At 40.4% G+C, this 26,807-nt stretch overlaps 1 long non-coding RNA gene across 1 annotated transcript in view; it reads left to right on the forward strand.

Moving 5' to 3' along the window:
* The window catches only part of LOC116738437, a 123,203-nt gene that overhangs the window by 92,393 nt on the left and 4,003 nt on the right, over positions 1-26,807 (forward strand). Inside the window, exons 9-12 of the long non-coding RNA XR_004344382.1 lie at positions 2,520-2,656; positions 5,186-5,312; positions 14,221-14,351; positions 14,964-15,156. This is a non-coding gene — a long non-coding RNA (uncharacterized LOC116738437). The remainder of the gene's footprint in view (positions 1-2,519; positions 2,657-5,185; positions 5,313-14,220; positions 14,352-14,963; positions 15,157-26,807) is intronic.

Genomic DNA, 26,807 nt, shown 5'->3' on the forward strand with positions numbered 1-26,807 from the left:
CCATTGTCCCCCTTTGCCTTTCAGTTGTAATTTGTGGCCACATACAATTAGCTCTTATAATGGGATCATCCGACTCCACTGTACTTCACTCCTTCTCAGGGAGAAAGTACTAAAGATTATTGCCATGAGGGGCATAATAAGCTAAATGGGTGTTACCCAGTCTGAAAAATCTTAGCGATGTCAATAAGCCACTTGAGACAACAAGGCACCTGATATTCTGTCCTCATTCCTTATCAGTCCTTGGCTTTGGGAAGAGGAACTTTCTGGAAGGAGAAGGACCTTTGTGGAGTTAAAAAGAGGAAGAAGAGTTATGAATTCAAGCCTCTGAAACAAATCAGTGACAAGTTGTTCTGTGGGCTGACAGTTTTCTCTTTACCTTTCCTTTCTAACAGCTATTCATCTCATTGTCAGATACTTTGACTAAAAGTCATGGTAAGAATCAAATATAATCCCTTAAGTACACTCACCATAAGTTAGCTCCAGCCATACCAAAAATTCTCAGAGTAATTCCATCTCAAATGCTGTGTGTGATCAATCTAATAGGTATGTGAAGTGACCCTACAGAGGAAATTCATTTGATCACCGTGGCTTTGGTTTTCTTAGCATATGCAGATCGCGTTCATTTTCATCACACTAACTGCTTGGTACAGGATTGTTTAAATGGATTGGGAAATCTCATGAAAACTATTAAACTAAATGGTTCTGCTTATGGGCATGCACTTGAGTATCTTACCATTTTCCAGAAGCAATCAGAAACTTGCTTTGAAAAAGCATGGGCATTGGAGGTTGGCTGCTGGCGTGTGGATCCTCATGCTACCATTGTTTTGTTCTATGACAATAAGAACACTACAAAACATTTCTGTGCCTCAGTTTCCTCATTAAATATGGTTATAACAACTGTGCCTACCTCACAAGATTACATGTGAGGCCCAAACAGAGTAATATACAGTGTACCCTGCCTGGCATCAGGTAACTGTCTCTTAAAATGACCATGAAGATAATGTAGATGTAGCTTTAAAAAAATTTTTTTTTATTTAGGGTTTATCTATTCATTTAGAGAGAGGGAGACAGCGGGGAAGGGGCAGAGAACGAGGAAAAGAGAATCACAAGCAGGTTCCACACATCAGGCGGGGAGCCTGATTCGGGGCTTGAATGAACTCACAGACCTTGAGATCACTACCTGAGCTGAAATCAAGAGTTGGACACTTCACCAACTGAGCCACCCAGGAGCCCCTGATGTAGATGTAGCTTAACATATAATTATAATTTCACTTATTTAAGGCCAAACGTTCTAGTTCGGTGGAGTTTGCCAAACACAGTGATATCTTTGGGATCTCAAGACCATGGCTTCGTTGCTCCCTCACTTTCATGCTACTTCCTTTGAATGGGCAAGCAAGTCTGTTGACCAACTGGAGACTTTTCAGCAACAGTTCTGCTGACTTCACTTTCACGTGCCCTCAGGGCTAGCAGCCATCAAGCCAGGGAGCAATAAAATGTGTTGGTGGGAAATAAACGAGGAAGAACAAGAACAAAAAAAAAGTGGCCTGAGCTCATTCAATGACAATATTTATTATATGGAACAATGATCATGGTTTAGACGTGTTTGTTCTCTGTTACACTGTAAATATGGAAGAAATGTCATTGCTCAATAGCTGTCTGGATCACTTACGGGGTGGACTTGTGAGGTAGAGCTGTCTCAGGGTGCCTTCAAAATACAGTGACATTTTTGCATTGAGGCTTTCGTGATGAGTGCTGGATTGGGTCAGTCGCGAGTGGAAAATATTGCCACCTATAGGCCAGTTGTTATGATAAAATACCTCATCATGTTCTTGGCACCATTTATCGAACAAAACCTTTCAGTGGGCGTAAGGTTGAGCAGAGAAGTTAAAATGGCAACCAGTATCCCAATCCTAGTAGATTGCAAATCTCAGGGAGACAGTGTGGAACTTTAGCATGAGCTCAAGCTTTGAGCTCAGTCAGACTTCCAACCTGATTTCAACTTAGTAACTGTGTGACTTTGGCACTCGTATTGAGCCTCTATGAGGAAATCATCTCAGAAATACGGGTAGTAAAACCTTCCACGCGGGTTGTTGTGAGGGCTTAATGGGATTGACATTATAATGATCTATATTGTAGATACTCAATAAATATCCTTGCCTTGTTTTATTCGTTGCCTGCCTCTTTCCAGTTTCTTACGTGCCATTTGGTAGTCCAGATTTTCAAGGTGAGTTATTTTGCAGATAGCAAGCCAGATACTGGAGAAGGCATAAGCTATTTGAGGACTTTGGATCTTTCTGCTAAATGGAGGCCAGGGCCCAGAGTCAGTATTTAGACTTTCCAGTACATTGGTCAGCTGTTTCAGCAAGTCAGGTATACTGAAAGCATGGGATACTGATGAGTGTTTCCCGGTGAGCTGCTGCATGTGGACGTGCTTTGTAAAATGTCAAGGGCTCTAGGATCGTACAGTTGTCACTATCACAGTTGGAAGCATTTAATCCTTTTTCCTTCTCGTTTTACAGGTTAGGTAGTTGAGACCTGGAAAGATGAAAAGTGATTTTCCCAAGCGCATAGATCATTGTCCTCTTCAGCATCACAGTAGCAAACATTTGCTTGCCTAGTGCCAACTACTGATCTAGGCACTTCCCACGTATTACTGGTAATCGCAAAATCTTCATAACAACCTCATGAGGTGGTTTCTATTATCCCCATTTTACAGATGAGGAAACAGAAGTAAAGAGAGGACACAGATGGGGATGTGATGGGGATTTGAACCTTAGCAGTTGGACTCCAGAGTAGTCATTTTGACAATTAAGTATACATATGCACATTAAAGAAAATAAAACTGGGCCCAGATGATGAATACAATTCTCTTTATGTTTGATCCTTCCTTTTTCCACTTCATAAAGCATTTTGATTAGTTTATTAGCTTTTGAGACTGTTCTAAATTAGGTTGCAACAATGCACAGAAAATGGTTACATAAAAAAAAAAAAAAAAAAGGAAATAACTGCCAAAGTCAGCCAAAAGAATCTAAAGGTAGCTTTGAGACAGTCTCCTATGAGGTTGATGATGGCAGAGGTGAAAAGTGGGTAGTGGTTTGTTCCAAAAGAAATACAAGACATATCTTTTACAGCCTAGATGAGGAGACCTATGAAAACAGAATGAAGTTCAGTAGAAGTTGGGGGAGAGAGAGGAGTTTACACTGACAGGGTAAGGGTTTCAGGTGAGAGATGGAACTGAAGGAGGCCTCAGGGGTGTGAGAAGCTAGAGTTGGCAGATGCTATGGTGAGGACGACCAAGGACCCACAAATAACGTCAGAGGAGAAATGGACAAAGAAAAACAAAAACACCAAGGCTACTCAGATCGGAGAAGAAAAGAGCTGGAGAGATATGAAAGCTCACTTTCAATATTTTAGGGTTGTCATATGGCAAAGGGACTAGATTTATATGTGTTGTTCTAGAAGACCGCAGGAGGGCAAATGTATGCAGGTAGAGGGAGGAAGATCTAAAACCAAAATGGGGAGGACCTCTCAATATCAGATACAATGCCAGCATTTCAGCAGCCACAACAGAAGGGATTACTTTCACAATTATGTGGCTCTTGGTCACTGCAAAGACATGTATAAGCAGAGGCTGCATTACTGGTAATCTTGTAAAGGGAAGCAAAGCACACAGCACAACAATAAATATTATACTATGTTCCCACATCATAAAACTTATGTATGTAACATATGCAGATGAAAATACACCAAACTCATAAACACTTGCCTTATATAGTCATGGTTTTTTTCAGTTTTTAAGGAATATATATTAAATAATTTAGGACAGCCTATAATAGTTTCTTTTTTATTTGGAAAGACTTAGGAAGTTTAATGACATTTTCTGAGGCCACAACTAAAAGCCAAGAATTGAATCCGTCTCAAGTCCAGTCTTTATTTCTGGAAACCAGAATCCCACTTTTTAGAGAATTAAGAAGAGAATGAGTAAACATAACGTGGAGGTTGTGGGCACAGAATACGAAATTGTAGATTAGGAGCTTTTGAAGTAGCAAGCAGCAGATTTGAGGAGTGAGACTCACAAGTGACAAAGGGCACCGTTGAGTCCGTTGGAGCTGGATGGTGACAAAGCAGGGTTATTGGAGATGGATGCCACACCTTGGCAAGTGGCAGATGTGGTATCGAGATAAAGTTGCTGCCTCTCTCTTTAAAAGCCCTTTGTAATTGACAAAAATGCCCCCAAACCAATATTAAGCTTTTTTCTATGGTTGAAGCTGTTTTGATTTTTTAGTAACTTCTTATCCTTTTACAGGATTGGTTCCTTTGCAATGAAATTTCCTTTTTTTATTTTCCTGTGTAAGCTAGAAGTCATGTTTGGGAATAGATCCTGTGGTCCTGGCTACTTGAGAGTGGAATGGAGTCTAGCCATGTTTAGGGCCAGAAGTGGTCTTAGCTGAGTTAGAACCTGATAACATTATTTGTACAAGTGTAGTCTGCCTCCAAGATAGAGGGAGGTGTTTTATGACCACAGGCTTTATGAATTGTAGCTATAAAATAATCAATCTTTTAAAGCAAACATAGCATAATGTGTATATCCAAATGTGAATTGTCCTTCAGAGCTGTGACCCTTGGAAACTTTTCATACCTACTGGTATAAAACATATTTAAACCTACCAGTGGAAACATCTTTCAGAGCCAATTTATTACACACACACACACACACACACACACACACATTATTTTACAGTATATTTTGGGGGCACCTGTGTGGCTCAGTTGGTTGAACACACGACTCTTGATTTCAGTTCAGGTCATGATCTCACGGTTCGTGGGGCTGTGTGTTGAGTGTGGAGCCTGCCTGGGATTCTCTCTCCCCCTCTCTCTGCCCCCTCCCCCACTTGTACTCTCTCAAAATAAATAAACATTAAAAAAATAGAGTACACTTTATTTTTAACAGAAAATATTTTATCTGGCTTGATAACCTATTTTATTTCCCAGAGGGACTGGCTATGAACACCTCTTGGCTATTGGAAAAATCAAATCCGTCATTAAAAGACAGAGCATTTACCATGGAAGAGATAGAAACGTAACAGGGTTATGCTGACTTTGAAGACCCTACACAGAACTGCAAAGTATTTGAAATACATTGAATGCAATACATTGACTGAATGGTTTGCTCATTATTTGCCAGTTGCTGGAGAGAGGTTGGAGCTATGGCTGCTGGACTAAGTTGAGAGATACCACGAAAGAGAAGAGGATCCCGAGAGATGTTGCAAGTTCTGACAGGTAGCAGCTTCACCTATGGGGAGACAGGCTGGGTGAGTCAGGAAGGACCCCCTCAGGATGTGGATCATTGCTGGTACTCTCATTGTTCTTTTTCCGTATTCTTCACTATCCTTATTATCATTTTACTTAGGTTAAATGTAATTTTGTAAGGCTAACTCGAACCACCATGTAATTCTTAAAGGGGATTTTGATAAGGTTTCCAAGCAGTGTTGCACAGGTTTCTCATGTTCCCTGCCCTCATTACTTTACAATCTGATTTGAAGTCATTGCCCATCCTGGAGTTTCAGCAGACCAACTGGGCTCCAGGTACAGAGAAAAGGGCAATCTTTAGGTAGCAAAGGGCTTCCCTGTCTAGTTCCTGGCTCAGAGAAGCACAAATATCCACTTTTCATGTGTATCAGATCCAGAATCATCTGTAAGAGCTGGGCTGACTTCAGGAGCAGATGATTTTTCCCTTTCATCTCTAACAAATAATGGTGCTTAGAGCAATGCGTGTTTACCGGTAACAAATTCCACCAATGGGTGTGGTTGAAAAGTTGAGTGCTGTGGACCGAGTGGCTTCAGCTATTGTCTACAGCATTTCCTCCCTTGTCTGGGAGGTTCTGGCTCCTCCGGCAAGGGCAGTTGCAGGCCCAGATAAATGTCTGGGTTTTCTTACTCAAGGATGAGGAGGTGAGGGCGGCGGGGCAGTGGGGGCGGCGGTGGAGCAGGCTTTCTGGCAGGGATTCCACTAGGGGGTAAGTCTGTCTTTAAAACAAAGTAAACTGGGGCCACCCGTCTCAGCAGCTAAATGATTTCCTGGTTGATAGGAGGTGAGGACAAGATGAATGGCTTTGGGAAAAGAAACTGTGAGGAGAGAAAGGAAGAAGAAAAATGAGGGAAGCATTGAGGAAGACTTAGGAGCCAGAAGAAACGTAAAGGTAGACGATTTGCTTTTTCAGTTTGGAGCGGAGACAGGAAGATAACCCCTTGGTCCTCAAATAGTAAAAGCCCTGGGGTCTGTTCTTCCCCGGGAGTCCCCGGCGATGATACTGAACCCCTAGGGAAAGACAGCCAGCTTGCCTGAGGTTTCCAAATCCCGTCTTGTGGTGAGAGGCTGAAGACTGTCAGGGCCAGAATCAATACCTGTCGTGTACACATCAGAGGTGGTGCCCTCAGATAGGATTAGGCTGTCTGGCCATCGTTTGTCATGGGTGTTTCTCTGCAAATGTCGTATGGTTATCAGTCCAGTTCACCTGATTTTTTTCTTTTTTTTTTAAAACAAAACTGCAGGCCATCTTTGAGAAGACCTCAGCCTAAACGGTGGAAATGCATAGATTCATTTGTGCCTTGAATTCACACGTAGCAAAAACAGCACACACCAGCAGCGGCTTGTCCTCTGTCCCCATCCATTAGGATTATGATAAATGAGGTCGGAGGAAGGCTGGGTCTGGGTGGTTCCATTTGTGTGTTGGTTTCTTCCTGTCCTCTGGGTTTCAGGTCACCTGCTGCTCTGTGTCAGTAGCAGAGTACTGGGTCACATCCAGCACTGTCAAGGTTTTATGGGTCACTCTCTTGAATGAAAGCTTGATTTTCCACGGAAGAGAATGCTGTCTCTGGCAATTGTTCAAAATGTAGCATCTCAAATGTAGACCCTTCAACTGTGTTTACATGCCTTGTGCAGGCTCTTTCTTTTCTTAGCTTTCAATTCTTCAGATATGGAATATGCTGGAGATGTGACTCCTTTGTTGTTCAAGGGTGATTTGCATATCGTCTTGACTGATGTGCGTGCACAACTTGCCTGTGACGGGGCTGTGGTGGCAAGGGCTGTAGAGACATCTGTGACTTTTGATGGAAGGAAGTATTTTCTTACTGAGAGTCACCCACTCCTTAACTCCCTCTAGTCTGTCTGTGAGTTCCATGTTGCCTTCATGACTGCTCAGCTCAGCTGAATACTGTCCTCTTGCTATTTAATTAAGATTTTGCTGTTTTTTGAAACCCTATAAATGTGTAATCTCTGTGTCTCTGTCTCTCTCTCACACATACACATGTAACAGTGAATGACTCATAAATATGAAAAGTAAAATTTTGAATTTTAACTCCGGAAAATCAACCTGATTGATAAAGTACTGATATAATATTTCCAAAGTGGAAATTCATGAAGAAAATAGATTCTTAGGCACTTAGTAATACCAGGAACATTTTACCAGCATTGTCTCATTTAACTTCTAACAACTTTTAAAGACAGGGTATGCTTTATTGTAGCAATCAAGCAACTGTAACTTGCCAAGGCCATGGTAAGCACGGGGCCAGGCCAGGGGCCTGCTGATGTCCCACACTGTTAATTATTCTCTATGCTGAGCTTTAGCTACTTTGCAGCTATTTATTGCATTAAATTCATAATCCCACTTTCATCATAGTAAAAACAGTAATAATCACACAACAGAACTATTTGCAGTGGCCTCTGGCCAAGGCCATTTGATCCAGAGTCAAAACCTCATATTTGTATAGTGCTTTTACTTTGTCAAAATCTAATAAGGGTGGTTTTCATACCTGAGGACAATCAAACTGATGTCTATTTAGTATAGTAACATATCAAATTATTAATGGCATATATATTTTAGTCTGTTTCTATGCTTATCATTCTCTCTGTTTTAGAAAGTTGGGGGCTCAAAAATGCTTTAGAAAAATTTCTTCTCCAAGGACAGGAGATGGCTGGGTGTCCCTTTTAAAGGCAACGCTTCTTAGTGAGAGAGTGGAGATGAGAATTCATGTCCCTAACTGAGAGTTTATTGTCCTTTCTAATAACACCACACAATCTGGTGTCTATCTAAAGGCGTGGGTTCCTTGTCTATTAATAGCTCTACTATTAATAATGTGCAGTGACTGGATATGCCAAGATTTTGCTGGTGTTTTGGAGAACTGAAAAGGTTTCCGAGTTATATCTAGAAAGTCTTTGGAATTTTTTCAACATGCTATATGACTGGCAGCTGAAAATATGACAAGTAGGAAGGAAACGAGAATGCATCGACAATCTGTTATTTGCTAGACCTATCGGTAGGCACTTTTTCTATAATAACCTTGTGAAACTGATATTAACTCTACTTTGTAGGGGATGAAAGGTCAGAGAAATTAGCAATTGCTCCCAAGTTGTACCCTAAGAGTGTTTGAATCTAGTCTGTCCGATACCGAAGCTTTTACACTTTTATTTCCTTGCCGCCATGTAGTTTGAGAAAATCAAATACATAGCATTTCGTGCCTGGACCACCTCAGCAAGAAAACTGGGCACTCACTAAAGTAACATACACTAAAAATAAACACCCCTCTTCCTCCCACGAGCTTCCCAAGGTTGCAGAGAGGAACACTGGAGGTCTCCTAAGCATAGGAATGCTGCCTACAGTAATCTAACATCAGAGAATATCATTCAGATCACTTTTTTTTTTTCTTTTCTGAGTTTGTCTCTCAGATCCCATATATATTTTTGAAGTTTTTTGTGATGGAAATTTTCAAGCATACACTACAGTAGAGAGAACAGTATATTGAAGAACTGGGTACCTGGACCTGGCTTCAATAATTTCTGCCTTAGGGCACCTGGGTGGCTCAGTTGGTTAAGCATCTGACTCTTGATTTTGACTCAGGTCATGATCCCAGGGTCATGTGATGGAACCCTGAGTTGGGCTCTGTGCTGAATGTGGAGCTTACTTGAGATTCTCTCTCTTCCTCTCCATCTGCCCTTACCCCACTCTCTCTTTTTTTCTTTCTCTCTCTCAAAACAACAATAATAATAATTCATGCCCTAGTTTTATGCTCTCTATATACTCTATATATGTTGGCATAAATTATGGATGGTGTGTCTGCATTTGATGGTGAGTAGATAATGGACCATACATATGCTTTTTACCTTTTAGGCCCTAGTTCTTATCCCAGTACAGGATGGATATTTTTTTCTTCCAATACAAAGTCTTAATGGGTTATCAGTAACGACATCTTAAAGAGCATAATGAGAGACACCATAAACCAGCTATCAAAATAAGGTACAGTAGGAATATAAATATTTCACCTTGGAAACAAAGCAAGGTCAAGAGAAGAGCACGAGGACTCTGAAGATTAGAGCATGAAAACAAAAGGCCATTTGGAGCCATTCTATTCCCATGGGTGCATGGGTGTTGCTTCCATTCAGGGTTGTTGGGAAGGGCACTGGTAGGGCCGGGCTATCAGGATGAGATCACTGGATTACCTGAGACACGACTGTCCCTTGCCACATGGAGCATTTGTCTTCAGTATTGAAGCTCATCTGCCTTTAGGGAAATGGAGACTCAAGGAAAGAAATGTGTTATACTGTCATTTTTCTTAAATTTTTCAATGTTTATTTATTTTTGAGAGAGATAGAGTGTAAGCAGGGAGGGGCAGAGACAGAGGGAGACACAGAATCCGAAGCAGGGTCCAGGCTCTGAGCTCTGAGCGCAGAGCCTTACGTGGGGCTGGAACCCACGAACCATGAGATCATGACCTGAGCCGAAGTTGGATGCTTAACTGACTGAGCCACCAGGTCCCCGATATACCGTCATTTTTCAATTATCCACATAAATGCTTGAGAACAGAGGCATGGATTATAGAAAATGAGGAAGGTATTGCCATACTTAGATTTGTCTGTGAGGTGTGTCTATCCTGGAAATTCCCTTTAAAAAGCATAGAAGGCCATTCTGTTATAGTCTGTCTCTGTTGGAGCTGCCTTCTTGTGCTACCAACCTTCAGCCACACACCTTCCCTGCTCCCCTCTCTGTCTCCTCCTCTGGTATTACCTTAATGGCAGGTTTTCAGAAAGCCCTGGTTCTTATACTATATACGCATTTAAAATATTGGCAAAATTGGAATTAGGCAGATGAGATTCTAAGAGTTCAGCTGGGATTTTCCAAAGCCATCCAGTTAACAGACTTGAAAGCATTTGTTACAAGTCTGCTCTCAGATACAATTACTGAAGACCTTAGATATCATAGACCTCCTGGCCCATTTTCCTTGGCAACAGGGGTTCCAGCTCTATCAAAAACTTCCCTCCAGCTCTGGTTTTCACATGATAATAAGTCTGTTTCACGACTTTGTTCTGTCTGCTGGCCCCTCCCACCCTGGTACTGGGAAGGTTTTCTTCCTGACATTGTCCTCACAACAAATTGTCGGAAGAGAAGATAAGGTTTTCTTTAACAGCAATAACCTAGTACACTGCACAGGTGTCTGTATTTATGCATCCCATGCAGGGGGGGAAAAGCTTGTTCTAACCTGCCTGCGAATTCAGAATCCAACCCCAAACCAATTAGTCCTTCACTTCACTTGTGTAGACCCAGCATACTTTTCTTGGAGGACTCAATTTTATTTAAAAAGCATAGCACAGGACTTAGGGACGCAGTGATTTCCCCATCTCAAATCACCTGGTACTGTTTTTATTTCACTGCTTCTGTTTCTTTCCTGCATAAGTACGTGTGATTTTCTGGATTTGTCCCAATTTTAGTTCAAACAGTGCAGTCACCAAATTTACAGGTGATACTAAGTAATATAAAATATTTTGCGTCCACACTAAAGAGAATTGCCTCTGTGTAGATGAAATAATAAATACAATAAGAATAATAAAAACCAGTATTTATTATGTGTTTACTCTTTACCAGCACTGTATTGAGTGATTTACTTGCATTACCTCTTCTATCTTCAAAATATCCTTACTAGGTAAATTCCATTATAATCCTCACTTTACAGAAAGGGAGCATCGAAGCTTAATGCGTTTAGTTGACGTACCTCACAACAGAAGAGCAGAGCTGGGGTTTGAGCACAGGGAGAATGGTTACCCTGAAACACAAGCTATGGCACGTGGGCATGCGTGCGCGCGCACACACACACACACACACACACACACCAGCTTTTGAACATGGACCCAAGGCAAGATAGCCTTGAGCAGAGGAGTTGTGCCTGACAGTGAAACTGTAGGGATAAAAATAGGGAAAGGCGTGAACATGGTTGGTTGGGGTTGATCAGGATGGGCCCATGGGGCAAGATCACTTTGAAGGAAGTTAAGGAGGTGAGAAAATAGCGGTAGATATGAGAGGAGGGGTGGTCAGTGGATTAGGTAAATAAAGGTAATGGAGGAGATTTCAAGTCCAAACAAGAAGCTGGGGACAGATGGGGACAATGGAAACATCTCTAGGCTCCCTCACATACTTTAAGAGAAATGGTGGTCAGTTGCTTTGCTTTTTAATAGCAACATGCTTATCATATAGACTAATGGGAGGCTTATACAGCATCCTGTTTCTGGAGGCTTCCATCTCTCTGATGGGTTAGAATTGGGTTCGTTCCTCTTTACCCACTGTTTTGATCTGCGGCGTTTTCTTCCCATTGTACTTTTCTTCTAGACACCTGAGATTTATTGAAAGAAGTGAAGCCCATCTATGCTTTTGAATTTGATGTCTAATATTAATTGCCACACCTTACGAATTATAAATTATTCTTTTTTCAAAGGCTTACCTGAAACGTATTAGAGATCTAATGTATATAAAGATAGGAACCTTGTATGCAGGTATCTTCTACAGTCAGTCCTATGAGATTTTATGATTTAACATGTGCTTGACATATTCAATGAAAGGGTTTATCTGCCATGGTTTTATTGGAGCAGATAACTTATCTTTTTTAAGGTACATTTTACATTGCTACTAAGGTAGAATGTCATACTTAAAACAATGTCTAAATAGGAAAGAATAATATTTGCACACAGGCAATGTGGTATATAATTGTATTTAGGGCCGAATTATATTCTGAAACACATTCTATAACATAAAACCTAGCACATTTAAAAATCATTTTTACCAAATTCTTGAATAATACTTGTTTACCTTTAAAATCTTGATCTGTTTCTCTGAAGACAAATTATTATTCTTTTAGTTGTTGAGCCTTCTGATCAAACAAATTCTTTTCCTGTTTCACTATAGTCATGTAAAATATTTTACTTCAAAGGAAAAATGCTATGAATTTATAGTGATTTCAGAATTTAAAAATCTGTTTCCTATTTTGTTGATTAAGACAGAGGAGCATTGATTGTGAATAAGGAATATGCTATGTTGAAAACAAAATTAAGGATCCTGATGTTTCTGTGCCAGATAGCACAAAAACTAAAAACACCACAGGAATTTTTCAACATTATTAACCTCTTGACAATGTGTGGGTCGTATAAAGGACAAATGAATGTTTTGAAGGGACCGAGAATGCCTATTTTAACCGACTGTCCAATCACTGTAGATAAATATTTGTGTTCCTGGAGATTATTAGATTTTTATCAAAGCAAATTGAATTGGAAACATGGCATGTATTAAGTCATTGGTGCTTATTGTCTAATTCTTTTTCCCATAGAAGTTTCTATGCACTGAAAGAGCACTAACTCATCGGTTAGACATACCATGTAATGATTCTTATCATATCCAGACAAAATAAAAGCCTTTTAAGAAGCTACTTCACAAGACAACTGCATAGCTTTCCTCACAGGAACTTGTTAAACAAATAATGATTATTAAAGCTTTTGGGTCAATCGCTTACACCAGTTTAACAAGAACAATTCCAAAACGTCTAGCCCATTCCACATTCCATGTGACTAACTATGGTATCCAGAGCTTGGAAAATATCCAGGCAACTCAAAGTAGCTTTTCTCAAATGCTTTCTGGACACTGGATTTTAAGGAAAGTGATATAATTAGGTTTACAGAGAAGAGTCTTCAAGGCATGCCCCTTATCAATCCTATAAATGGTCTCAATTATACCTGAAAGTTGTCTAAAAGTACCCAAACATGAAAACCTCGCAGCTTTAGTCCCTATCTATATTGGTGTTGGCAAACGCATAGATTGATGTGGACATTTATTTGTATTTAGTGACACAGATATACTAGCAGTTTTGCACAAGCCTCCAATAGAGGCCACCGTGAGTTGGAACGATTAGCTTCTAAAAATGTGTTCAGATTCACCATTCCTTTATGCTTATCATCATGGCATATTTGGGGTAGAAACAAGAAAGAAGGTTTATAGTGGAAAGGTAGGCACAAGAGAGAAGGAGGACAGGAACTGAGTCAGACAAGAAGGACTTTGGCGGGTTTGGGGTCAAGGCGGATAGGAGCAGCAGTTACAATATCCGGCACGCAAAAGCTCGAGTGCAGGGAGAGAGAGGGAGAAGACCAGCTGGTTCTTTAGGTCCCTGTCTCTTGTAAGCAGGGTCTGGAATCCAGAACTTTGGAACTGAGTCAAAAACTCAAGATAAGGGATTTACAATAAAGTGTCAGTTGCTCAGCAAACAGAACCAGAGGCCTAGGACACCAGCACTAACAGGCCAGTAATGCAAGGGACCTACATTTCCTGCTTAGACCCCAAACTTGTAACGATTTTGGGAAGCTCAGCATTTTATTCTGTTCATTCAATTTATATTTACTAGGCACCTATTATGTGCCAGGTGCTGTATGAGCAGCAGAGGCTATTCCTGAACTAGATAGACAGATGATCTCATTTTTTAAAGGAGACATACAATAAGCCGGTAAATAATGAAATGAACAAAGAAACCTAGAAGAAAATAAATGCCACAGTAAGTCTGAGAATGTGAGGAAGCTGTTTTAGGGAAGAGGGGTAGAGAGAGGGGTAGAGAAAACCTCTCCAAAGAAGTGATATTTGACCACCGAGAGTGAAGGTTGAGAATGCGTAGACATTTGAGGAGCTGGAGGGAGAACCTTGTGGAATGACCTGGAGGTGAAAAGGACAAAAGGAAGACGATTTTAAGAATAGGGAGCAAAGGAGAGGGTGGAGTGAAAGAATAGGGAGCAAAGGAGAGGGGGATAGAGAAATTGACAAGAGCTGGATCATACAGTTGGAGGGGAAAAGCATTTGGCTAGGGTAAGGCATGGGCCAAGTAGTCGAAAGACTGATTTGAAGTAATTCACTGTTTCTATAGTTGTAAACCAGAAAACAGGTCAGGAACGCCTGAAAACTCTGCCCATACATTGTGAAGAACTTCCTGAGGAAGTTTCCTAAATTGGACACCAAGTATGAAGCGGACCCCTGGTGCCGGATCTTGGTGTGCAAGTGAGTTTCTGAAGGGCCCGGGGTTAAAAATTAACTCCAGGGCAAAGCACTGCAGTCCAAAACACTGGTGGTAGTAGCCAGAGGGTTTTTTCTTTGGATGACGAAACTGATGGGGCAGGATGGTGAGTCACCCAGCGTGGGCTGGTGTGAAGCAGGGAAGCAGAGCATAATGTGGGTTAGCCTGGGAGGCACATGAATAAATAGTAAAATGGAAGAAACGCAGAAAGCATCATCGTTCGTGTGATTTCCTTCCCTCTACAGGGTCAGAGAAGTCATAGGTCCCCTGAGGAGGTCTTTCAATTGGTTAACAACATACTGTGCCCTTCCTGTGAATTTTTTAGTTAGTACAAACATACGCTGATAATAATAGCTAAGAAAAGTAGTGGCAACATCTTGATTCTTCTTCCGGGTTAAATTGGGTCTCCCCCAAAGATCTGCCGAGGTCCTTATCCTCAGTACTTCAGAATGTGATCTTGTTTGGAAATAGGGTCATTGCAGATATCATTAGTTAAATTAAGGTAAACTAAGTTAAATTAGTTAAATTAAGTTAAATTAGTTAAATTATTGGAGAATGGTGGGCTCTTAATCCAACCTGACTGGTGTCCTTATTAGAAGAGGCAACTTGGACACAGAGACGGTGCAGAGATGGCCATGTGAAGACACAGACACACAAGGAGAATGCCATGTGAAGAAGGAGACAGAGGTTGGAATGATGTTTCTCTAAGCCAAGGAATGCCAAGAATTCCGGACCATCACGAAGCTAGGACAGAGGCATGGAGCAGATTTCTCTCAGCGCCCTTAGAAGGTACCAACCCTGCTGATCCCTTGATCTCAGACTTTTAGCTTTGAGGACTGTGGAAGAATAAATTTCTGCTGTTTTAAACCACCCAGTATTTATTTGAACAGCAGCCCTGAGAAATGACTACAGTGCCTTCTCATTCTTCTGTTTGACTCTCTTCCACCATTGTCCCTTTTGCACTATTATCCATTAAGACCAAGTTACTTTTCCTACCACTTGTGCTCTTTCTGCCAAGAATGTCCTCATTCCCTTCTTTGTCTGTTTTATAATAATTTTAAATAATTTTAAAATAATTATTTTGAATAATTTTAAAATAATTATTTTGAATAATTTTAAAATAATTTAAAATAACTCAAAAATGTTTAATGTTTGGGGGCACCTCGGTGGCTCAGTCTGTTGAGCAATGGACTCTTGGTTTCGGCTCAGGTCGTGATCTCCCGGTTCATGGGTTCCAGCCCCACGTCGGGCTCTGCACTGACAGTTGCAGAGCCTCTTGTGATTCTCTGTCTCCCTCTCTCTCTGCCCCTCCCCGACTATCTCTCTATCTCTTTCTGTCAAAAATAAACATTCAAAAATTTTTGATGTTTGGTTATAAAATATTTCAAGCATACACAGAAAATAATATAACAGATTCCATTTTCTCAACATCTCGATTTATCAGATGACAACTTTTTTTCCATATTTGCTTCAAATCTTTCCTTTTTTACCCTAAAAAGGAAATATTACTGATAAAGTTAATGCCTCCTCTCTTCCTACACACTTCCACTTCCCTGTTCTCTACAATGGTTGTTCTTCCTTAATTGTAAAGTAGCTTGCAGAACATCATGAACATCACCCAGGCCAACTCAACAACTCTGTCTCCTGTTCCCACAGTATTTTATACACAACTTATGTTAAGTAATGATCATATTGTATTTTTGTTTTTTTTGTTTTTTTTAAATATTTTTATGTATCTTTGAAGGAGAGAGAGACAGAGCATGAGTGGGAGAAGAGCAGAGAGAGAGGGAGACACAGAACTTGAAGCAGGCTCCAGGCTCTAAGCTGTCAGCAAAGAGCCCGATATGGGGCTTGAACTCACAAACTGTGAGATCATGACCTGAGCTGAAGACAGACGCTTAACTGACTGAGCCACCCAGGCGCCCCAATCATATTGTATTTTGATTGTAGTCTTTTTCTCTATAAGAAAAAGCAAATGGTCATTTTCTTTTTTTAATTTTTTTTTTAATGTTTATTTATTTTTGAGAGAGAGAGAGAGAGAGGGAGACACAGAATCTGAAGCAGGCTCCAGGCTCTGAGCCATTAGCACAGAGCCTGAGGCAGGGCTCAAACTCACAAACGGTGAGATCATGACCTGAGCCCAAGTCAGAGGCTTAACCGACTGAGCCACCCAGGCGCCCTGTCAATGGTCATTTTCAATCATTATCTGGTGCCTACACAATGTTTAGCTCTTGGTTAAACAATTTTAATTACATAATGTCTACATGAGAGCATCTGGCCCTCAGAAGAGCCCTGTGCTTATCAGGACTGGAATTGTCAGTCTTTTTTTTTTTTTTTTTCCTGGAAATTGAAACTGAATTTTCTTTGTGTCATGTGCTAGGTGATGTGGCTTGTCCACAATTCTTCCTTCCCTCCTCATCCTTGCTGTGGTGTATCCTGTGTGGAGTATGTTCTCTGCCCCCTGGGGTTGGGCTTGACCATATGATTCGTTTTGGTCAGTGGAATGAACGTAGGCACAAGTGACAGTGTGTCAGTTCCAAGCCGAGGCTTTGGGAGGTTTGTGTGTTTCTGCTTTCCGCTCTGTGGCTCTGCCATTCACGAGGAAAACAGATGAAAACATGCCGCAAATGCGGCCGGTCCCAGAATACGGAGACACCTGACTCTACCCTGAAGGCTGGCTGGAACCAAGCCTCGTGGAGCCCCAGCAAATGTACAGACTTGTGAGCAAAAGTCGATGCTTTCTGATGTAGGTCCCTGAGGTTTGGGGTGGGTGTTCCCATCATAGTGGGAACCTTGTTGTTACACCTGACTAGTTGATGGTAGGGCCAGACTAGAACACACACTGTCTGACTAGTAATCTGGTGTCTTGCTACAATTATCTTGTTATTCATCTAGGGATTCAACAAATATTTATCACATTTTACTATGGAAAACAGCACCACATGCCACAAAAACTGAAAACAAAGAGACTATAGTCTCTGGCATCACAAAGAACAGATTTCTAATAAGGGAAATAGACAAAAACAAGTCAATTTAAACCCGAATATGATGACAAATTCTTATAATAGCACAAAAGTCTTTCTGAGAGAGAATAATGGGTGGGGTGAAGGACTGGAGAGGATGACCTTTATGGTGGCTAAGGTAGGGCTTTTGGAGATGCTAGTGAAGTTGAGCGAGCATATCTTTCTCTCCCTCGAATGGTCTCAGATAACAGCTTCACTTTCTTCATTTTCCTTTATTTGCATAGTGTCTGTCCAACTTGTGCCCGTGCTCTGGGCTGACTAGGTGTCCTTGGTTTGCATCCTGTGTTCAGAGAGCTATTGGGTTGTTTCGTAAGTTCTTACAGAAAGAGCGAGAAGGGCTTCATGTTCCCTTTTCCAAAGGGAAAAATCACATCCCCTCCCCAGAACAACAGGCCGAAGTCCCCGGCTGTGAATGTAATCTGATTTCTCTCAGGTGAGAGGTATTCTGTAGATGGAAAGTCAAAGGAAAAATGTGACTTTAGCAACACTGTAGGGACTGTGGTCAGTGCTGAGCTTATAAAGGCCTTTGTTTTCCATGTTTTGATTGGCCCCGGGAGGAGCCCGGAGCAGCCCGCACACCCATCTGTATCCATGTTAGTGGGACTGAAAAGTGCTGACACAGGATTGCAGATCAGGGCTTGCGGCTTGCCAGGGTAAACTTGTGCAATGCACTGTACATCCCTCCTAACAACACTGCCTCTTTTGTCGCTTAAACAGAGGCTGTTAAGAACACGGGTCATTAAAGAGAGCTTTAGGAAAGCAGGCAACATTTTCCAATATTGTGGCTCTAGGCGATCCTCATAAAGTTTCAGCAGCTCTGGACGAAGTGAAGCATTCATGAATGACTAACAATAGTTTGAGAATCATAATCTGAATTGATCAGAAGCAAGTAAATATTTCAAAATATAGCTTCTGAATGTCAAAACAAGTCTATTATTGTGGAGACTTGGATGAAGATTAAGTATTTTTTTTTTTGGTGTATATAAATATCACAAGTAAGAAGGTTTTCAAAGCTTAAATTGGCCTGGGAATCTCTAGCTTACCGATGGAAGCAAAAATTCAGACACTGGTTTTGAGGATTTCTTTTTCAAATTTTCAATACATAAAAAGTGCAACTGTAGGAATAAGGAGGGGGAAAGGTTCCTATTCTACCAGCCAGAGAAGAATGTGGTTAACATTTTAAAGCTGTTTCTGCTAGCATTTTTTCTACAAGTACTTCTTAAATATTTGAGCTCATACATACATGTAGTTGTATTCATACACTTTCTTTCACTTTTGTTATTCTTTAAATGTTTTTTTTTAATGTTTGTTTATTTATTTTTGAGAGAGAGAGAACACAAGCAGGGGAGGGGTAGGGAGAGGGGTAGACGCAGAATCGAAAGCAGGCTCCAGGCTCTGAGCTGTCAGTGCAGAGTCCCACATGGGGCTTGAACCCGCACCTGGGAGATCATGACCTGAGCGTTAGTTGGACGTTTAACCGACTGAACCGCCCAGGCGCCCCTCTTTTGTTACTCTTTAGAAGAGATCACAGATTGGCCGACTGTGGGCCAAATCTGGTGCACTGAGTGGACACAGCCACATTCATTCATTCACAGAATTGTGGATGGCTGTGTCATGCTACAAGGGCAGAATGGGGGTAGTCTCAACAGAGCCCATGTGGCCCACAAGGCCTAAAGTATTTGCTCTCAGGGCTTTACAGAAACAGCTTGCTAACCCCTAGGATAGATGATTAGATTCACACATGAACAACTGTAAGGCTCTTGTAAACACATACTAAAAGGTTATGTATCCATTGATACTTCTGCCAGCATTTGTCTGATGAGACTACCTTCTCCACCTAAACATGAGATCGTACTGACATTTCCAACTGCAATCCATTACCACTCGTATCATGTTAGCACCCCCCGCCAACTCTTGCTTATCTGGATGCACACGCTCCAACAGCGAGTAAACTTGCTCCCACCGTCTGCCAATTCCAATATACATGTATAGCAGTATCAGAATCGTTAACCCCTGGGGCGTCTGGGCGGCTCAGTTGATTAAACAACCAACTCTTGACTTCGGCTCAGCTCATGAGCTCGCAGTTCATGGGACTGAGCCCCGCGTCGGGCTCTGGGCTGACCGTGTGGAGCCTGCTTGGCATTCTCTCTCCCTCTTTCTCTGCCCCTCCCCTGCTCACACTCTCTGCCTCTCTCCCTCTCTCTTTCTCAAAATAAATAAATAAATAAATAAACATTTAAAAAACAAAAGAATCGTCAACCCTTGTTCCTGTGGCAAAAGACTTTATCAACTGGAGTAGAGTCCTTATGCACAGTACCTTTTACTGCGAGTCAGAGACCCCACTCATTTCCAAATGTATTTGGTTTGTCCACTGATTTTTAACTCTTATTTTATTACATTTCCTGTCTAGGTTTGCCTCTTGTTCCTGGTTGTCAGTCATGATGTTGACATAGTGATAAAGGGAACAGGTGGTATATGTGGGAGAGTTTCAAATTCTTTGAGGTCATAAAATGTATGTGTATGTGCATGCATTTATCATAAAGCCTTGATCAAGCAGAAAAGCTGATATTAGACTGCAGGTAGAAAATGGCATGAAAAATGTCTATGCATAATTAATCCCACCAATATATGTAAAAAGGTAAAGTTGGATGAATGTTGTGGGCTTTATAATAAAATATTTCTCTCCCTTTAAATCTAATGTTCTCAGGGCACATGTAGGCTCAGTCCAGTGGGTATTCAACTCTTGGTTTAGGCTGAGGTCATGATCTCACGGTTTGTGGGATCAACCCCTGAGTTGGGCTCCGCCCTGACAGTGTGGAGCCTGCTTGGGATTCTCTCTCTCTCCCTCTCTCTCTCTGCTCCTCCCCTGCTTGCTCTCTCTCTCTCTCTCTCTCTCTCTCTCTCTCAAAATAAGGAAATAAGCTTAAAATTTTTTCTGATGTGCAGGGCACCTGGGTGGCTCAGTCGGTTGAGAGTCCGTCTTCAGCTCAGGTCATGATCTCACGATTTGTGGGTGTGAACCCCACATCCGACTCTGTGCTGACAGCTCAGCCTGGAGCCTGCTTCAGATTCTGTGTCTCCCTCTCTCTCTGTCTCCCTGCCTCTCCCCCACTCATGCTCTGTCTCTCAAAAATAAATAAATGTTAAAAATCTTTTTTAATTTTTGATGTTCTCAGCAAAATAAGTGCAACTTCTGTACCATTAATGTTCTGCCATGACTATTACTTATATTAAATATTATAATGTAAAGATAAGTGTGAGATTTAGTCTCAAAAATCAAGTAATGCAAATATCAAAACATAAATATTACAGACTTCTCATGTTGAGTCACTTTATAAAATGTTCCACAGACCTTCAATTAACAAACAGTTTGGTTATCAGTGAGGCATGTGGTTTTCTTTAGGTAGTCTTTACATTAAAAATATTAATAGTAGGGGCGCCTGGGTGGCTCAGTCGGTTAAGCCTCCGACTTCGGCTCAGGTCACCATCTCGCGGTATGTGAGTTCGAGCCCCGCGTCGGGCTCTGTGCTGACTGCTCAGAGCCTGGAGCCTGTTTCAGATTCTGTGTCTCCCTTTCTCTCTACCCTCCCCCGTCCATGCTCTGTCTCTCTCTGTCTCAAAAATAAATAAAAACGTTAAAAAAAAAATTAAAAAAGAAAAATAAATAAATAAACGTTAAAAAAATTAAAAAAAATATTAATAGTAAAAAGTGAGCACATGTGATTTTGAGATAGCACATTTTATTTTTTTTTAATTTTTTTTTAATTTTTTTTTCAACGTTTATTTATTTTTGGGACAGAGAGAGACAGAGCATGAACGGGGGAGGGTCAGAGAGAGAGGGAGACACAGAATCGGAAACAGGCTCCAGGCTCGGAGCCATCAGCCCAGAGCCTGACGCGGGGCTCGAACTCCCGGACCGCGAGATCGTGACCTGGCTGAAGTCGGACGCTTAACCGACTGTGCCACCCAGGCGCCCCGAGATAGCACATTTTAAAATTATCCCCCAAATTTCCTGCTTTTCTTTATGTTCTTTTTACTCATTCTTCTTCTTTTTGGTTCAACTTACTTTCCAGTTCTGTTGGCTGAGTGTCTGACTATTTCAAAATAAAATGTTATCTGTTTCATCAGATTCACAAACTTGTTGAATTTAGACATTAAAATGTTTAGCAAACCTGAACTAGAAGATGACACATTTTGGTGCTTGAATTTATCGAACATTATGGCTAAAAACGCTTTTTAAACAAAGCAGACCAATAAGTAAAAAAATACCAGTTCAGTTTATTGCAAACACATAATAGTGACTTACACTATTGACATATTATTTTTGGTTCACAAAACACACATATATTAGACATAGCACTTAACAAATGTTTACTGAATTAAGTTATGCAGGAATGAATGAATTATATCTACCTCAATGCATTCCTGTGTATGTAATATTCCCTCCTCCCCTTAACAGTGAGGACTTGGAGGCTCAGAAAAAAGATTAAGTAAATTACTTGAAGTTACACTGCTAATTAAGTGCTAAAGTCAGATACAAATTTAGGTATTTACTATCAGAAGGGTAAGTACCATGTCTATGTTACCAATGATAGTATCAACAGCCCCTACCCCAGTAGTAAATAGTAGCTGCTCATTAAATACTACTGATGAAAAAAATTTTTTAAAAATGATGGTGCTAGGTATTTGAAGGAATATAAATTCCACTAAGGAAAATAAAGTGGCATATAATCTGATAAGTGTTCAAATAATAGCTGAAGAAATGACTAGCCGATGATAGCACAAAGCCACATCAGAACTGACAAACCCTGAAACTAAAGAGCTTTGTAGACTTCCTTCCACCTTATTTCACTACCGTATGAAGTGACAGACTTTGGTACTTTCAGCATTTTCGTGGCATTTGGTTTGTTCCTGCAGGAATGCTTTTCATACGTTATTTTATACTTCCTTTTATATTATTTATTTAAAACCCCCCTCTCTTTCAAGTATATAACACTAAATTTTCTAGGCCTTAGACCCAAGAGTTTCTCTCTCTCTCTCTCTCTTTTTTTTTTGTATATATTTCTGAGTATATGGGAGAAGTTCTATTCCTTTTTTAAAATTTTTGATGTCTTTATTCCCCCTGCCCCTGATTTTAGAATCAAATATTGACTGTTATCTCATTTTGAAAGATAAAAATGCCACAAAGATAATAATTTAGAAAATGAAAGTTTGAAAAATCACTTCAATTTCTCCTCTACCCACCTCTTTGTATGTAACCACAGTTAACACATGAGTTGTTTTCTTTTTTTTTTTTTTCTATGCACGTACTATGACTGGGCTCATGATCTATTCATTGACCTAAGTTTGAAACCACATTGATTGTATTAACAAACTCTGCTTCCTACCAACTGACAGGCAGTGCCTAGTTGCTGATACTTTGTTAAATAGTAGTCTTAAACAAATTATCAGAGGGGAGCTTTTCCCAAATCCCCCCCCATCCCACCCCCTTGATTTAGTATCTCAAGTAGCTCATTAATTCATTCCTCCCCTTTCCTCCACTGGCACTGCCCTAGTGCACAATCAGCTATAGGTGGGGTCTCCAGAATGGTCTCATGTACTTTACTGTCACATTCTCTGCCTAATTCACCCTCCTCAGTGTCTCAAGTGTAATCTTCCTACATTACAAACCTAATGATCTCCACCTTTTTTCTCCACCTTTGCTATATGCTTGTGTTTTACATCTTAAGTCCAAACTTCTTGAGAAGCTCATACAGACTGTATCAGAGCCTCTGGGATTCAAACTCACATCTTCTCCATCTCCTCTCTGATTCCAACCTAGATGTAGTGGGTATTCCGGATTTGACTTATATTACAACAGAGTCTCATCTCAAATGTGCTCCCTAACTTCTCCAGCGCTATAGCTGGGCATGAGATTCTATTGTTAAGCCCAAACAGGAAGCCCCCAAATTTATGAAAGTTAACTCTAAGAGCAGTCCTCAATCAACAAGGGATGGAAACCTAAGGATCAGTGTTTTCCCCAATTGTTCTTCTAGAGGACAACTCCGAGATACATTCTGTATATTCCTTAGACACCAGAATTAAACCCCGGTGTCCAAAAGCTGTGATATCAGAAAGGCAGCTTTATACAGACTTCTTCCCCTTCCCCCATTTTTTCTGGTTCCCCACTTGTACTCTGGGATTATCTCCTTGACCAGGACTTTGCTTTCTGGTACAACTCAAGCTAAGAGATATATGTATGGGAGTGATTTATGAAGAGGAGACCTGGGAAACTGAAGTCTTGGGCAATTTGAGGTTGCTAAGGCATTGGCAAGGTATGGGTCAATCATGGGCATTTCTTGCCATTCACATGCCTAGTGATAATAGTGACAATTACAGCAACAGCAGCCTGACAACAGCAAGATAGTCAAGAGCTCAGCCTGCTCAGGGATGAAGGCTACATCACCCCACTAGGATAGAAACCTGGACAAGTAGGAGTAATGGCTGAAGGAGAGGGAAATTTAATATGGGCGGTGGAGGAAGGAGGTGATAAAATAAATATCAGTTATGACTTCGGGACCAGTTGCAGCAATAAAGACTGCAGCTTATTGCAGTAATCTTTATCTATTAAGTCATGTGTAGAAATTGTGGCTGACTACCACCTTGAAGACTCAGCGGCAGTTGGGGCTTACCTAGGGCACAGGTATATCTGAGGGGTACAAAGGACAGACTGTGCGGATTGCTTCTGGACTCCTGACTCACATCCGCTTAGCCTCGTCTCTGATTTCAGTGCACATTCAGTGGGTAGTTTGGCTTACCTCATGCTGACATCTTTTCTCAAGCACTGGCTGTTTTGCACTTTTGCCCCCGGGGACTTTCCAAAGCCACAGTTGCCTTTGGGAAGTCCTCTGTTCCAGCAGGTATGCTCAGTCTGGAAGTATATAGGGATTTATATATCCCACAGTAAATTTCAACTAATGTGGGATATAAGCTGTGGATAAAAATCATCAATTCTCAGGCAAACAATTCCAAAAGGTATTCTCTATCCTCTTTAGAAAATTCCAGTCACGATCGAGTGCCAGTTGCCTATAATTATTTTATTTTATTTTATTTTATTTTATTTTATTTTATTTTATTCTGTTTTGTTTTATTTTATTTTATTTTATTCTGTTTTGTTTTTATTTTATTTATTTATTTTGAAAAGTAACAAGTATACTTGAGGTGGATACCTTTTATTTGAATGTATACATTTTGGTATGTTTGAAAAGAATGGTGATGTTCTATAATTATATATTGCATATTTTTATTCATTTTATTCTTTGTGTGTGTGTGTGTGTGTGTACAAGTTATTTTAATAATGCATCTGTGCATTTGCTTTGTTTCCACTTTCCCTCGTTCTTCCCTCACTTCTGCTCCCTGCTTACAACTTCTTGCCTCAAGCACTACTTTTGGGAAAATTCAAGCTAAAAAAAAAATCCTTACATTCCCACATATCTCTGTCCTCTATTTTCTATCCTATTTTATGCTGTCTGTCTTTGCTACTTCCTTGGTATACGCCAAAGAAATAAATGGAGAAATAAATGGAGAAATTCAACAAATAATTGAATAGAACTTCCACAAGATGTAAGCTGCCAAATTGAAAAGGTCCACTAAGCAGTCCAGAGAATGGTTGAAAATAGATTGTTTTGAAGTTTGTCTCCATTGAAAAGTCTGTTTTTATCTCCACATCTGGTGTACAGATGTTATCCTGAGATTTCTCGTAATTATCCTCTTGTGCCAAAACTTCTATTTCTTATAACCCATGCTTTCTTTCTTGGAGCACTTCCTCAATAGTCTTAGAAAGGATACATAGGAGATAATTTTTTTTTTTTTTTGAATCCTTGAATGTCTGAAGAAGTGTTTATTTTTGCCTTCTATGTGATTGAAAGGATATGGAGTTACAGGTCAGAAATTATTTCCTTTAAATATTTGAAGGCAGTATCTTCTGATTTTCAGTGTTATTGAAAAATGCCAAAGCAGTTTTGTTTATCATCCTCTATATGTGACCCTCCCCACCCCCGGAAGCTTGTAGAATCTTCTTTGGTTTCCAGTGTTCTGAAGATTCAAATGAAGTGTCTCGATAAAGCTCTGTTGTTTGGTTCTGACCTCTATGCTAAAAATTTCCACGGATGTTTGACAATCCTTGGAAGGCCTTACTTTTTTCAGTTGTCTTTTAAATAAATTAACAGAAGAAAAGATGGGGACGCCTGGATGGCTCAGTCTGTTAAGTGTCTGACTCTGGCTCAGGTCATGATCTCACAGCTTGTGGGTTCGATCCCCTCATCATGAGGCTCTGTACTGATGGTGGGGAGCTTGTTTGGGATTCTCTCTCTCCCCCTCTCTCTCTGACCCTCCCCTGCTCACTTTCTCTCTCTCTCTCAGAATAAATTTAAAAAAACAAAAGAAGAAAAAATATAGTCTTTATATTTACTCACATTTATCACATTGATTGCTCTTCATTCTTTTCCTATAATTCCTGAGCTTTCGTCTGACGTCATTTCCTTCAACCTGAAAAACTTCTTCTAGAGCAGACTTGCTGGTAATACATTTTCTAGTTTCCATTCATCTCAAAAAGTCCATTTACCTTCCTTTTCAAAGATATTTTCACTGGATATATAATGCTGGTTTGATAGATTTTTGTTTGTTTACCTCCATATGTTCTATTGTGTTTTGTGTCTGTGGTGAGTGATGAGATGTCAGGCATGATTTGTATCATTGTTCCCCTGTATGTAAGGTGTTCTTTCCCCTTGAGCTGCATTCAAGACTTTTCCCTTTATCTTTGTTTTTCAGGAGTTTGGTTATTGATGTACTTAGGTCTAGTTTCCTTTATATTTATCCTGCTTAAGAGTTACCAAGACTCTTGGATATGTACATTAGTATTTTAAACAAATTGGCAAATTTTAGGCCATTATTTCTTCAAATGTTTTCTTCTTCATTTTCTTGTTCCTCTCCACGTAGGGCTCCAATTATATGCATGGAGACTTCTTGATATTATTGTTCCACAGCCACAAAGGCTCTGAAATATGAAGGCTCATTTTTTCCCCAATATTTTTTCTTTTAGCAAGTCAATCTTAAAGTTCACTCTTCCCCGACCCCTACTTTTCCCCTGAAATCTCCAGTCTCCAGTTTTTAAAATTCATTGAGTAGTTCTCTGCCTCAGATTTTATATGCTATAATTCTAGAATTTCCATTTTGTACTTATAGCTTTCATTTTTCTGTTGATATTCCATATCTGTTCTCTCTTGATGACCATATTTCTCTTCAGTCTTTGAACATACTATGATAGCTGCTTTGAAGTCCTTTTTGCTAATTATGACATCTCAATCACTTCAGAGTTTGCTCTGTCTTGACTATTTTGTCTATTGACTGAAGGTCGCAGTTTCCTTTTTCTTCTAGTGC

Source organism: Lynx canadensis, chromosome D4 (assembly GCF_007474595.2).
Source record: "Lynx canadensis isolate LIC74 chromosome D4, mLynCan4.pri.v2, whole genome shotgun sequence".
Classification (NCBI taxonomy): Eukaryota; Metazoa; Chordata; class Mammalia; order Carnivora; family Felidae; genus Lynx; species Lynx canadensis.